Consider the following 13971-nt stretch of genomic DNA (forward strand, 5'->3'; position numbering starts at 1 on the left):
TTTTTATGTACCTAATTGTGTAGTCTAAGCTAAGGCCAAAGCTCGGATTACGTGCGTACAATATAATATGTCCAACATATTTTGGTTTAGTTTTTGGCTAGGAACAGAAAATACTAGTTTTACATGATGAAGTTAAGTGACATATTATATAGCAACGACGTTAATATTATACAATTTACAGTTACTTTTTTTTTTATTAGTTGTATAATACAGAAATCACATAACATATTTTTAATTGGATTCAAATTTAATAGTATAATATTATAAAATGTAATCTGTATACTGCGACAAGTTCTTGTCAAAACTCAAAATACAGCGACATCGCATAGGTAAACTCAGTAAAACCGAATAATATTTTTAGACTCGTTTGATCGTTTTCGAAGCGGGGGTCCCCTGCTAGCTGTAAATATTATTTCTGTACGGTCTTTTCTTTTCAAAAATTTTTTATCGCAAGAATCGAAAACTTAAACTTTTTCTCTGTGTCATAAAAGTGACAATTTCATTGTTGGTACTTCGAACCTAGTGTGTGGTATACAAGTATACAATATTCGTGTAGCTTCCACTGATCACACCTCTCCAGCTCGGACACATTTATGAGTGAATAATATTTGATATAATATTTGGGGCATTCGAGAGTAGTGGAGTGTGGACGTACAAGTTGAACTTGAAAATCGTTATGAAATCTGTTACATCACAGTCAAATTTAACTCAAACACAGAATACGATTAAAGTGTTAAAAGTCGTTTATCTGTAATTAGCATTTAGCACTTTTGATGGTTATGGCTATCACTAGTTAATTATTACTGTCACATAGTATGGGCGCATACGAAATACGAATAAAACAAAAATACTATACCTACACAAATGCAATAAATAAAATAACGATGGACAGTAAATAAACAAAATATTTAAATAGCCATCAGCCATATATAAAAAAGCAATAAAAATGTTTTGGATGCATTACCTAGTTGCAATGTTATTGCCTATTAGTAATAGGCTGTATTGCTATCATGCTCATGAATAATAAATTTGCTGAAAACAAATTGTTATAATCGTTGTTATAATAGCATATTAAGTTAATCATATTTCATAAAAATTAATTAATCGGGCCAAGGTTTTTAAGGCTATAATTATAGTTTTAATAAAAGTTAATAATTTATTGTTGGTTTATTTATTGCTGATATTTGTTTTCTTGTTAACACTAAAATGTATTTTATACAAGAGTATTATCATTACGTCATTCTAGTAATCCATCTACCCGTGTCTAGTATAACTTTATCTACCCATACGAGTTCTGATAGTAATAATTACACATACAATATCTTGTGTATAAAATTGAAAATATTTACACATTATTTATTTTAGAGTATCTTTTCCTAAATTATAAAATATTAGAATGTCAAGAAGGCACGACCCCCCCCCCTCTTTGCCACTAGTTTGGTCTATTTTTTTTATGAACCATGGAACCGATAGGGTAGTGACTTAGGTATTACCTATTTTCCATTAAATGTCCTCCTAAATTCTTCCATTATTATTAATTATTATTTATTAATTTTGAATTGATATTATACAAGTTCTAAGATTAATCTTGAGGACTCTAAGCTCCTAGCTCCTACCCCACAAGTTGCGCTTAAGAGTCTTACAGTCTCTTAATTCAGGTAAAAACACCTTCATATATCATATACCTATTATAAATGAAACAACCTATTAACCTTTATATTTGGTATACCCAATGTATAGATGTATGGATGAATAATATTTATTTTCGTAACACTAAATTATGTAACAGATGTATGAATAATAGTATAAGCTGTTGTCAAGCAAATTTTAAAGTAATATTAGATCATGTAGGTAGTTATCGTTGGAATAAGACTTTATTTCAAATTTAAACAAAACATTTTGACTTTTAAAGTATACTTCTAAAAGCTAAAATTATATGATATGAGTATATGACCATATTCTTACATACCTAACACCACTAAATGGTTATATCATTAAATCAGGGATACAACATATAGGATCACATACGCAAAAAAGTTAAGTACGTTTGTTTATACAAACCTTTAAAGTATAAAATAATTTTAGTTATAATTTATTGATTGGTCATTAAATATTTTTTTTATAAATAACGGCTTATTTACTTATTAGTTATTACTTACCTATTAGTTATTACGGTAAACACTAAACGCATAAATAATAATGGGTATCTGGTACGTAAGAAGGACATCTATAAAAATATAAAAACAAGTTAATCACGATTTATAATCGTGTAAAATAATAAAGATGTTTAACGGGCCTACCTAAGCGTTTTTATGGGAAACAATAGAACAGTATAACAGCAACAAGCAAAATTTTGTAATTTGTAAACTGTAAAACTGATATTACGTTTTACTTAGATATCTAAATAATAATAATGATATGTATTTCAGTGTTTGTAATTTAAATGTATAATATACGGTAGTATAATCAATATTTATTATTATTATTCAGAATAACAACAATAACAATATAGTAAAATGTTGATGTAATAACTCTAAAACATATTAAATATACAAACAATATTACGTACAAAGGTCTTAGATTTATAAAAGTATTTATAATAAAGTATACATGGGTTCAAGTAATTCTACGCATTCGAATATTCGACGATAATTTGTTATTTGAATTGAATTTTATGCGGACTATAATATTTTAATCGGCAAGTTTTTATGTAAATAATATAATACGCAAACGAATCGATACAATATTCTGAAGTACGTTTTTAATAGAATGGAAGTGTAGTGTGTCGGCACCCATAAAATATATCACCGCGGACAAATATTAATAGATATTACAGCTATAATTATGTTCTAGATGACTAATGTCGTTTATAGGTTTTTTCTCATAGAATTAATTAATGTTATCAGCATTGTTATATTTAGTATTAAACCATTTTTATCTACAACTGTATGTTGTTAATTGTTAGTTATTACGATGTTGCGTCTAAATTATTCACAATAATAAATAATAATCGTTTTAGAATAACATTATGACATTATAATATGATATTTTGTCCCATTGACGATGTGTGTCTATGCCAAATATAATATTTTTTTGGTGTAATCATATCAATATTATCGTTGTATACAGAACACACTATCCTCGGTGAACCTCGGTTAAAAATACAGAAAATATAAATGAAGAACAATTTGTGCATTATATTTCAATCCAAACTTATAACATTAACATAGATAGAAAAAAGAAGAACGACTACAGAGAGTAGATACCCTTGTAGATATCGCACACTCGTATTGAAGTATTCATTTTTTAATTCGTAAGCAATAATAGGTATTTTTTTTTATATAATAATTATGGATCATTGTTATTCGTTCGTATCATCCGAAAAAATAGTTCGCGGTATTCTACAGAACACTTTTAATTTACACTCGGAAATCGGAATACCTATCTACCTACGTAATCGAAGCTTTTAACTTTAAAAATGTAAAAATATTCGAATAGGTACTTGAAAAAGTATTAAAATATTGGTATAAGGCATAATAATATGATTTTTGAAACATTTGGAATGCGTTTGTCTTACGCATAACTGCATAACCGCACAAGTACATAACATAAAAAACATATTATGAAACAATATTATAATATAATGTACAACTGCTGAGCTGTATGCGTGTATGTATGAGTGGCTTGAGTTCTCAATTAATTGCGAACCCGAACCTTAACTGAATGTGTCACGAGGTCAACGCGATTGTTAACGATCCAGATCAATCGAGTCGTGTCGGCTGCGATGCTGCTCATATCGATATAATCAAAAGTAAGCATAGTCGGTCCTTAGTGATTATTATTGTCATCGGTAAGCTATAAATACATAATATAGTTTACATAGGCGTACTACTAGGCTATTAAATTAGGGGGAGGGGTGGCTGGAATTTTGATATTTGTATGGAAAAATAGGTAATTAATATGGTACGAGGCAACGAAGACAGACTCACCCTCATAAAGTGTCATGAGCTACAACACTATTCATCAGTACGAACTACATTAAATATTCGCAAAAAATTGCATTTGATGTGTATAATTAGAGGTGATTAGGTGAAATCTATAATATTATGGAGGAACCAATCCGACTAAACACACAATCACATACCATAAATTCAAATTATGTTATTATGACTAATAACTATTTTTGAGAGGTTTTTTTTCACGGACTCCGTGTTCTGTTCCGTAATGATTCTATTCGTGAAAAACCCGTTAATAAATATAAAATCTACCGAGAAAATCGACATGTTTTGCGAGACGTTTTTTGCAACGAGGACACACGTCTGTAAATTGCAGCCTACAACAGGTATCGAATAAAGCAATAAAATCGCAAATTGAGAAAATTATAATAATTTTATAATTATCTTTTTATTATAGGTATGGAAATGTTAAATAGCCAATAAAATATTAATTCTATTAAATCTTCTTCTATGCTAAAACTATTACAATTGAAAATCATATAATTACATTTTTGCATTATGCACAATATTGGTACCTACTACTTGTTTTTATTCGTCATGAAGAAAAAAACGATCATCAATAATTACAATGACGTGTTGCTGTAAATTATGATAATTTTTAAATTTGTTGTGATTATAGGCATTATAGTTGCCTATTGTTTTGGATTCCACGCACGATTCTAAAAATATGATCCTGTCTTAGGATTTACTTTTATATCATAGTTTACAGCCAAGGCTGTTACATTCGACCAATTTTTTTCTTAGAAGATTAAAGTTTGATTTATAATTGAAATATTACATTGATAACAATTATATTATGAACAATAAAAAAACGCATCTAGTGCAGATATGGCATACACCTAACTTAACCTTCACTGTGCTCCTCTTTGTTACAAGGTATAGGATGTAGGTATTCATAAGCGGTTAGAAGATAGTAGCTAATATTAAAAACTTTTTTTATTGTTATTAATTTCATTAGTTTTTCAACTATTTAATTAATGGTTATAATTATTTGCATGATAATAACGATACAAATAATATTTACATATTTTATTAAATCTTACTTCGAACATCGAGTTCGAACACACACTCTCTTTTTTACCTATTTTGAACACCAAATGTGGTGCAACAATTTAAGCTATTCAGTTTTATTCCATTTCAGGGTACGGTTTATTTTGTCCGTTTTAAGCTCCACACACTATCTGTGTATATTGTCCGAACTATATACACCGATCATTGTTCACGGATAAATAAAACCGTAGTGTGTGATAAAGCCAAGAACCGAAATTGTGTTAATTTTACGATAGTAAGATACCACAATCGCTATCGCACACACCAAGTTATAAATACAATTGAAACATTTAGGAAGACATTCAGGACATTTATCACTGCTTAGGGATAAAATTCACTTGCAGAAAATATCATTTTTCCGTGTACATAATTAGACACAAATTAATTAAATTCTCTATTTTGTATTATCAAATAATTGCATTTAGTATTTTAAATTATGCTTTATGAACTAACTACTTACGTCTTACATAATATTATATTTTATTAATAATAATAGCTGTATAATATTATGTTATTTTGTTTTATAACGCTGGAAGTAGGCCTACACGGATATTATGAAAAAGAAACGCATTTTTATTTTTATCAATGAAATGCATGCACTATGCAGGTGGCAGTAGTATTTTAGTTATTTTTAAATTTAGGTTCGCACGGTTTTCGGTGTTAACGTTGTTGCCATCGTGCTCGTGGTGCTTACGAACTTGAACAAAGAAAATTGAAAAACGAACATAATATTATGATACGTACAGCACAATACTGTTTGTGTAATCGACTGTGAAACGGCTTGGGCCAGCTTATGTTTAATAAATTAATTTAATTTAGAACCAAAAAAAAAAGTGCCTGTTAAGATAACAAGTTTCACGGGAGAATATTTATCGATTTTCATTAACATTTTTCATGTGAAGCATTTTTTATACATCATGTTCGTGAATTTCTCGTAAGTTTTTACGAAATGTTATTGCTTCATTCGCCTATAATTATTTAAAAGAAGGCCTTGATCGAGCGGTTATTATGATAAATTGGTTATAGAATAGTTTTGAACATTTCTGATTGTGATAACGTCATAATATGGTGATATAATTATTATTACATAAATAATAACTTGAAAATTGTGATCTGATATCTGAACTCGTTGTATACAAGAACATGATATTATAATATGTAGGTATACAAAGACTTTTTGTGTTAGTTTATATTTACGTCAGTCGAGGGTATTGTTCATAATATTAACATTTTAATGATATCGTTAGTTCACGGTATTTTATATGTTTTTTTTCCATTCATTTGCCTCGCTCTATAACTGTGCAATATAATATAATATAATGTTTTGATTTTTAAACATATCAAGAGAGTGTCTCTGCAGGTTTGTCCTAGCACTAGCTAAAGCTACGGCCCACAGGTTATAGCTTGTTGGCAACTATACTATTTTAGGTTTACGTATGACTTCTTCTGTATGTCTGCCTCCCGTAACTTTTTAGTTTACATTTTTAAACTACCTATTAAATGAATTTAAAAATTCTACTCAAAAATCAAAATCTTATCACCGATGAAAAAAAATCATACAGATTTAGAAAAAAAAATAGATTAATGATAAATGATAATAACTCACGCTATAATGGCTTTATATTATTATTAAAAACGTTATAATAAAAATACTTTTTTAGGATAAATTTAGACTATAAATTTAACTTTAAAATCTCAATGTTATTCATGTATTCAGTGCATCAAATGTTTGTTTTATATAATTGACCTTTTTATTAAAAAATTTAAATGACGTAAAAATGATTGATAATAATAGTACCTATCGAAATATTTCTTATGACTTTAAACTGTGTTATTTTTGTTTAGAAAATGAGTTATAATAATTATTGTTTTCAGGAACAATTCATTTTTAATATTCCAAAAATATCAATGAAACTATTTTATAGTCTTTTCTTTGTTTGCATAATAAAAATTAATTTTCGAGAAAACTATTGGTACATAAATGTTTAAAAAAAGGTGACTGAAACAATGCACAAAAGAACTATGCAAACTTTATTACCTATCCATTTTGGATCATTTTTTGTCAGCATTTAATTCGAGCAGGGCTCACCATTATTACAATTTGAGATGAAATCAATGAGCACCCAATAAATAAATAAAAATCCTATTTTAGGTGTATTTACACATTCGTCTAAACTCTAAAGAATATACTGAATATAGTATATAAATAAACACGAAATATACAAAAATATATACTATCGTTACAACAAACCAAGTTGAATCGGGGTCGGTTCGTCGCCGATCGTGTCAAAAGCGCATTTACCTAAATTTTTTTGCAAGTTAGTGCCAGGTAACAGTTAATATTTTATGATATTATATAATAATATTATGTTGAAATTTGATCAATAAAGATAACAAATTTTTATAATTAAGGGAACGTCGATTTTCATAATATGTTGGTGCGATATCGATCGATACGTCATCGTCTTGAGAAAAACAACTACAGCAGGAACTATAAGAACTATCTGAACAAGCTTGGCCGAGAGACGATCACTCTTCATACAGTTTGGGCGCAAGACTTTCGCTCTTAGTACACGAGACATACGTGATCTATAGTAAAATTGACGATAATAATATTAATTCGGATAGCGGCGGTTGTGCCATAATGAACAGGGTATCAACAAGGGCAAGGCACCCATCAATCAGAACCAGAAGGGTGGATATATCATAAAAAATAAACTAAGAACCAAAAAAACCAATAAAATTTCTTTTATTAAATGACAGAAAATAGATATACAACATAGACTGTGTAAACTACATAAACTAAGTACCTATGTAATAATATGTCTTGTAGTATAATGTCATCATTAAAAATAATTTATTATTTTATATGTGTTGATAAAATTACTATCATTTCACATTTGTCTAGGTGGGTGATATTTCGTCCTCTTGCCCCCAACCCCCCTAATGGGCACCCTTGCCAGGGTAAGCGCGTTGGTATAATAACCTAGGCACTATTATTTATTTTATTTTCGTTTAAATTTACGTTTCTGCACAACTATACTAGTACAGCAGCTATAGTGATCCGCGGTGTATTATATTATTTAAGTTCAACGGTCAGAAATAAGGATATAAAAAGTTATTTAACTGTGTACGTGTTTTACAGAGCCGTTGCTGTGTCCTTGGCGTCGTTGTGAATTTGTGATGTAACGTTTGTAGTTTTGTACAACCAGACAAAGCTGAACGTCGAAGTAACGAACCAACAAAAAATATCAAACGATTTTTTTGAGCCCATGTCGTCCTACGATCATTGTGGTGGGAGGGGTTATTCGGGTTATACCCCCCCCCCCCCCAACAATAGACACCCTACTGACGGCCAAATGTCTCCGAATGCTTCTCTCTCACTCTCTCGCTCTATCTCTTTCTCTCTGAACCCGCTGACTCGAGTCGGGATTTTTAATTGTATCTACTGTGTTGTAATGTTAATACGGATTTAAGCCGACTTAAAATCGTCATATATGAGTATATATATATATAGGTGGTAGTAAACGATTAAATATTTATACTTTTTATTCAAACAGTTAATCACGGTCCAAAATGACATATTATATTTTTATTATTCTACATATTATTATAATAGATAATTTGATAAAATATTAAATTAATTATTTGTAAGATATTAAAGCATCGTATAGTTCAGTTTATAATTGCATTAGTGTTATTAAATTCAAAACATTATACGTTGTACTGTTGTAGGAAGCTCATAAATCATAATTCATAACCAATATACTATTATATATTAATCTGGCCCTCGTTGTCTGTGACGTTTTTTCGTTGCCCAACTACGATAATTAATGTATAAATTGCTTCATTATCCACATCGTTCTGCCATTGAAAAATAATTATTAATTAATCAAAATAAATCATAATTTTGTTATTTATAAAGAAGTTGATTTTTTGCTTAGGGTTACCCTCCACCTTTTATAACTGTATTTTTTGGTCGGATATTTTATTTGTATTGATTAAAAAGAATTGAAAAAAATTCTAGAGGTCAACCGTTGCATGGCGGTGAGGTTTAACGTGTAGATTGTGGCTACCTATTGCCAATATAGACATCACTAATTCCGAAATAGCTCTCTTAGAAAAACAGAGATATGACATTATCGAAGTACATAATAATAATGAAAAAAAAAAAAAACGTAAGAAAAACCAGATATATTTTTGACCGAGTTACGTAATTGAAACTACGACCGAGTCCATTCGATTAGCAGTTAGCATTTGAGGAGTGTGCTACGATAAGGTAAAATGCGCGTGGCATGATGAGAATCCAACTGTCGATGTATCGTTAATTGCTATTAATTATAGAGGAACATAATATTATGAATGTTGTTTTCATTTTAAGGGGATGTCTTACCCGAAAGACGTGTTGTCTCAGTTTTAAAACCATTCTACATGGCCAATTTGAAGCATAACCAATTTTGTGTTCTTCGGTTTTAACTACAGTATTGCAGCGAATTGACATTTAACCACATATTATTTATCAAACTTAAACAGTTAAACGTAACAATATTGTCTGTGTTCTTCGTCGGTTACGCACGATGTTTTAACATTTTAACGAATTATAAGTAATAAGTACCTATTTTTTAAATTTCAATATTTTACATACTCATAACTCGTTCAAAAAATGTAAATATCGTAAAAGCTGACTTACAAACCACAGATAATGTTTTTGAAATTAATACTTCATAGGTGATAGCGGGTGATTTAACACTTTAAAAAGTTCAACGTCAATAAATTAATTTAAAACAGTACTATTATTTTTGTTTATACTAGATTTATACATATCAAACATACGAACATTTACCTACTGGCTATTACCCTATACATTCTTATTATTTATTATTTAAGTAAAATATTTTAATTTCAATAAAAGTTAAATATTAATTTAAGCATTTACTTCTGTCGTGAGTACTAACACACACACGTGAGTGTTTTTTATCTTAAGTTTAATAGTAGGTCCACTGACTGTCCGACTCTATTATTGTTAAAGCTATGACAACAACAAATTGGTACTTTAAAACAATTTAATACGTTTGTACAGACGGAGACAACACTCACGGAATGTTGATCTGACGTCCTCTAATAATATATTGTAGGCAATTTTAATTTTAATGAAAATTCAAAGTAATTCAATTTTCAAGGGCTCTATCGTGCTCATTGCCGTTATGTTGATTGTTGCGTAAGTATACAGTTATAGACAATTCATTAACAAGAGTTAACTAACGAGTAGATGGCAAAATGCCTTTTACGACCACTTCTACTACGATTTTGGATCTAAAACAATTGTCTCAAAGTCGAAAGAGTAATTTTTAGTAATACTGCCTAAGTATAGGTACAATAAGTGTACAACTGGGTATTGTAATAAAAATATAACTCATAATATTATCAGTTTTCCAACAAATTATTTTAGGAGGTGTACAAATGTCAGTTATAAAAAAATCATTTTTTTTTTCATTTCCAAACAGCTGTACAATAGTTGTCATGCACTATTTCGGAAAATGGATGTCTTCGTATCCAAAATATTGTTTGCTTTAAATGTGGTGGATTTTCACCTTAAATAACATCAAAACGAATATGTCACGTGTAATCACTGTTATACACAATATATTGCATTCATTGTTTGTACATGTATACTAAAAATAGTGAGGTACATAAGACACATTAGTGTACCTATACTGTAGAACGTTCTCCCAAAAATTTAAGAAGACGTTAGGAACTTGTAAACAATTCATATTTATCGAATTCGATTTAAATAATTTCACGCAACGATTACGTCGATTTTATTTATTATTGCGTACCGTACCGTTATTATTTATTATCGAATTGCACGCCAGTCGGCCAATGGAGTTATCTATAATCCGACGACGGTTTGTTTTCACACGCCCGGCCGACCTTGAACCCGTTGGAGCTACGCAAAATATAATATAAACACGTAATCCGTCATCTGTGCACACAATTTTATCGAATACCTACAACCTACGCTAAACAATATAATATTACTGACGCTGTTCGATTGCTTTCGAAATTTTTCAGAAAAAACACATTTCATACTATGAGCGCGATTTTATTATATTAAACATTTTTTTACTCTACGAAACCATTATGATGAGACGTTGTTATGATTAGTGTTATATTTTATTATAATGAGAAACAAAAAACTGTAAATAATGTAATCGTACAAAATCTCGACATTTTCCTAGAATGACATTATCGCAGTATGGGAAAATGTTCAAAACCCAGAAATGCAGAAAAATGTACAGTGATTTGCGTTTTTTATACATCGGTTGAAATTCCGTCTTCGTTATATTTCACCGCTTCCACGTACAATAATTTTATATACTTCAGCTGTAATAGCGTAATAATAATATAATAGCGTAATATATTATGTATTATATGATATTATGCAGTATATACAGTAAATTTAATATTAGATTGCTTAGAAGTTGTTTTTTTTCTAACGAACAATGAAAATGTACAGTCGGTATAATCAAATACAATAAGTAATATGCAGGGTGATTATTCATTAAAAATTTACTAATCTCGACGACTTGAGTGAAGTAACGTTACTTCAACGGTATTTTAAGCCTTAATAGTGATTAAACAGTAGTAGCAGTCGAAATATTATACATTAGACATTTAAGTAAACATATCATTTTATTAAATTATTAAATTTTATTATTTTCATAATATTGTACCAAAGCGTCCCCAAGTACAATAAGTGGAAATTGCTCTGTTAAAACATGTTTAGCAATTCTATTGGAAGATAAAATAGTATCTTGAAAAAATCAAGTACCTCCCCAGGGCGACAATTGAGTACGTAATTATATTTCAAAAAACGTTTACCATTAAACCGAATCAATATTATAAAAATGAATGGTTTACAAATTAAAATACATAAAACCAAAATGTATTAATTTCCAGCACAATTTCGAACGATCGTCGTCGTTGCCTATTCATATTGCGGTATTAGTGCTTTCGTATTTCAATGCCGTTATCTTTTTTAAACTGGTTCAATCTAAATATACATTTTTCACACACAGATATCATGCTTCTATGAGTAACATAATAGTTTATGACAGCGTGGAGCAAATTATTATTTATTATTCATACTCTTTTTCTTTCATAACATTTCTTTCAGAATTTTGCCGCCGCCGTGACGGTTCTCCAATCTTCCCGATTCTGGACTCTATCTTCCCAATTCGTCACTTCCAGTGTTTCCAGATCCTTCTTCACTCCATGTATCCATCGATTTCTTAGTCTCTCTCTGGGTCTTTTACCCGTCGGTTACCATTCAGTTGCTGCTCTCAACTAGAATTTTCAGCTGTTCTCATCTCGTGACCGAACCATTGTAGTCTAATGTATACGTCATGTACTCTTGGCTTTTAATGTAGCTCGTTAGAAACGGTACCAACTTTGGTGGTATCTCTTAACTCTGCTTTTTTTTCTTCTCCGCCATAAGATAAGTTTACCTTTAAAGACACGAACACGAACCCTATACAGACGTTTTTTTTCCAGTTGTATAGTTGTGGGCTAAACCTCATATCAATAACCTACCAGGGGTCTTATTATAGTCATGTATAATCTAAATTATTAACCTAGGGAACAGTTTTGACTTGAAATATTTATGTAGAGTCAAATATATACCTTCTCCGCCCTTATGTATGTGACTCATCATTTCAAAACTCCAGACTTTTATTATTCATATATGAATATTTAATATCGGATGATGTTATATTTCTATGATGACCGAAAATAAACATTTAACTTGTATAGAATTGTTGTCAATGTGGCCATCAACAAAATACCAACCTTAGTAGAATTTCATATCGGCATATTATATTATAGGTACGTACATTATTCTAAGTCATATTTGGACATGTTTGCAATCATCAATATTCTGCAAATCGTAAATAAATACATTTAACGAATTTGGTAGAAAACCATAAGAAAAACAATTTTAATTAAAAACAATTTAAACTTTAAAATACAGAAATAGAATGAATGTAATATTTAAATTTTGTCCCCAATTATTCATTTCGTTGGAGCCGATGAAAAATTGCGCAACCGTATTTTAAAGAAAGGTCGATCGCGTGCAATCTCATTTCACCGATTTACATAAATTATATAGATACTTGTGTTTAAATAATGATATATTAAACACTTTCAATTGATTAAAAACCTTCAAATAAGTAAAATAATTTAATGAAAAATCATTATTTTTCTTATAATTATCCAATTACTTCAAAGTTTGATTTTCAAACGGCCCCAAAAAATGTTATGTGAGCTAAACTTTTTTTGATACTGGTAAGGAAAACTTATTGATAACCTTATATTCAATCTTCGTACCTTATGAGTATCTTATTCACAAATGTTAGAAATTTTGAGGAATCTTAATAAAATTTGAACTTCAAAAACTCATAAAAAAAATTGTAAAACTGCGTTTTAACAGCTATAAGAACAATCAGAGTGGGCCACTGGGCCTTGTATTACATTGTCAAGTTTATTTTTACTAATAAACTTCATGCATTTTATTTACATATAAATACCACAAAGAGAGTTTAGCGACATTGAAATAATAATTTAAATGTTGGTGATAGTAATGTGAAGTTTTTATAATCATTACTTTTTGAATAGAAATAAAAAAACAAAATTGATTTTTTCAAAAACTGGTGCTTCAAAAATATTTTCTTTTTTCGTTAGCAGTTTTTTGACTACAAAATAAATTTAAAAAAAAAACACCCATCATTAGAACCAATACTCTCCTTTCAGAAAAGACAATTTAAATAACAAAAGTACAAACGAATAGTATGTACACAAAAGTTGAGTAAATAATTACTCCTGCAGACCTACAGGCTTCAATATTGAA

The 13971-nt window shown here is 29.5% G+C and overlaps 1 protein-coding gene across 2 annotated transcripts in view; it reads right to left on the bottom strand.

Annotated features, from left to right (window-relative positions):
* LOC111034303 (nose resistant to fluoxetine protein 6-like) overlaps positions 1-13971 on the bottom strand; it is a 64054-nt gene that overhangs the window by 32375 nt on the left and 17708 nt on the right. Inside the window, exon 1 of one of the 2 annotated variants that reach the window (XM_022315454.1) lies at positions 9460-9647. The exons of the other annotated variant lie outside the window; for it this stretch is intronic. The gene's annotated coding sequence lies outside the window, so the exon portion shown is untranslated. Of the gene's footprint in view, positions 1-9459; positions 9648-13971 lie in introns of those variants that run through there. 2 annotated transcript variants of the gene reach the window in all.

Source organism: Myzus persicae, unplaced genomic scaffold, assembly GCF_001856785.1.
Source record: "Myzus persicae strain clone G006 unplaced genomic scaffold, MPER_G0061.0, whole genome shotgun sequence".
Taxonomy (NCBI): Eukaryota; Metazoa; Arthropoda; class Insecta; order Hemiptera; family Aphididae; genus Myzus; species Myzus persicae.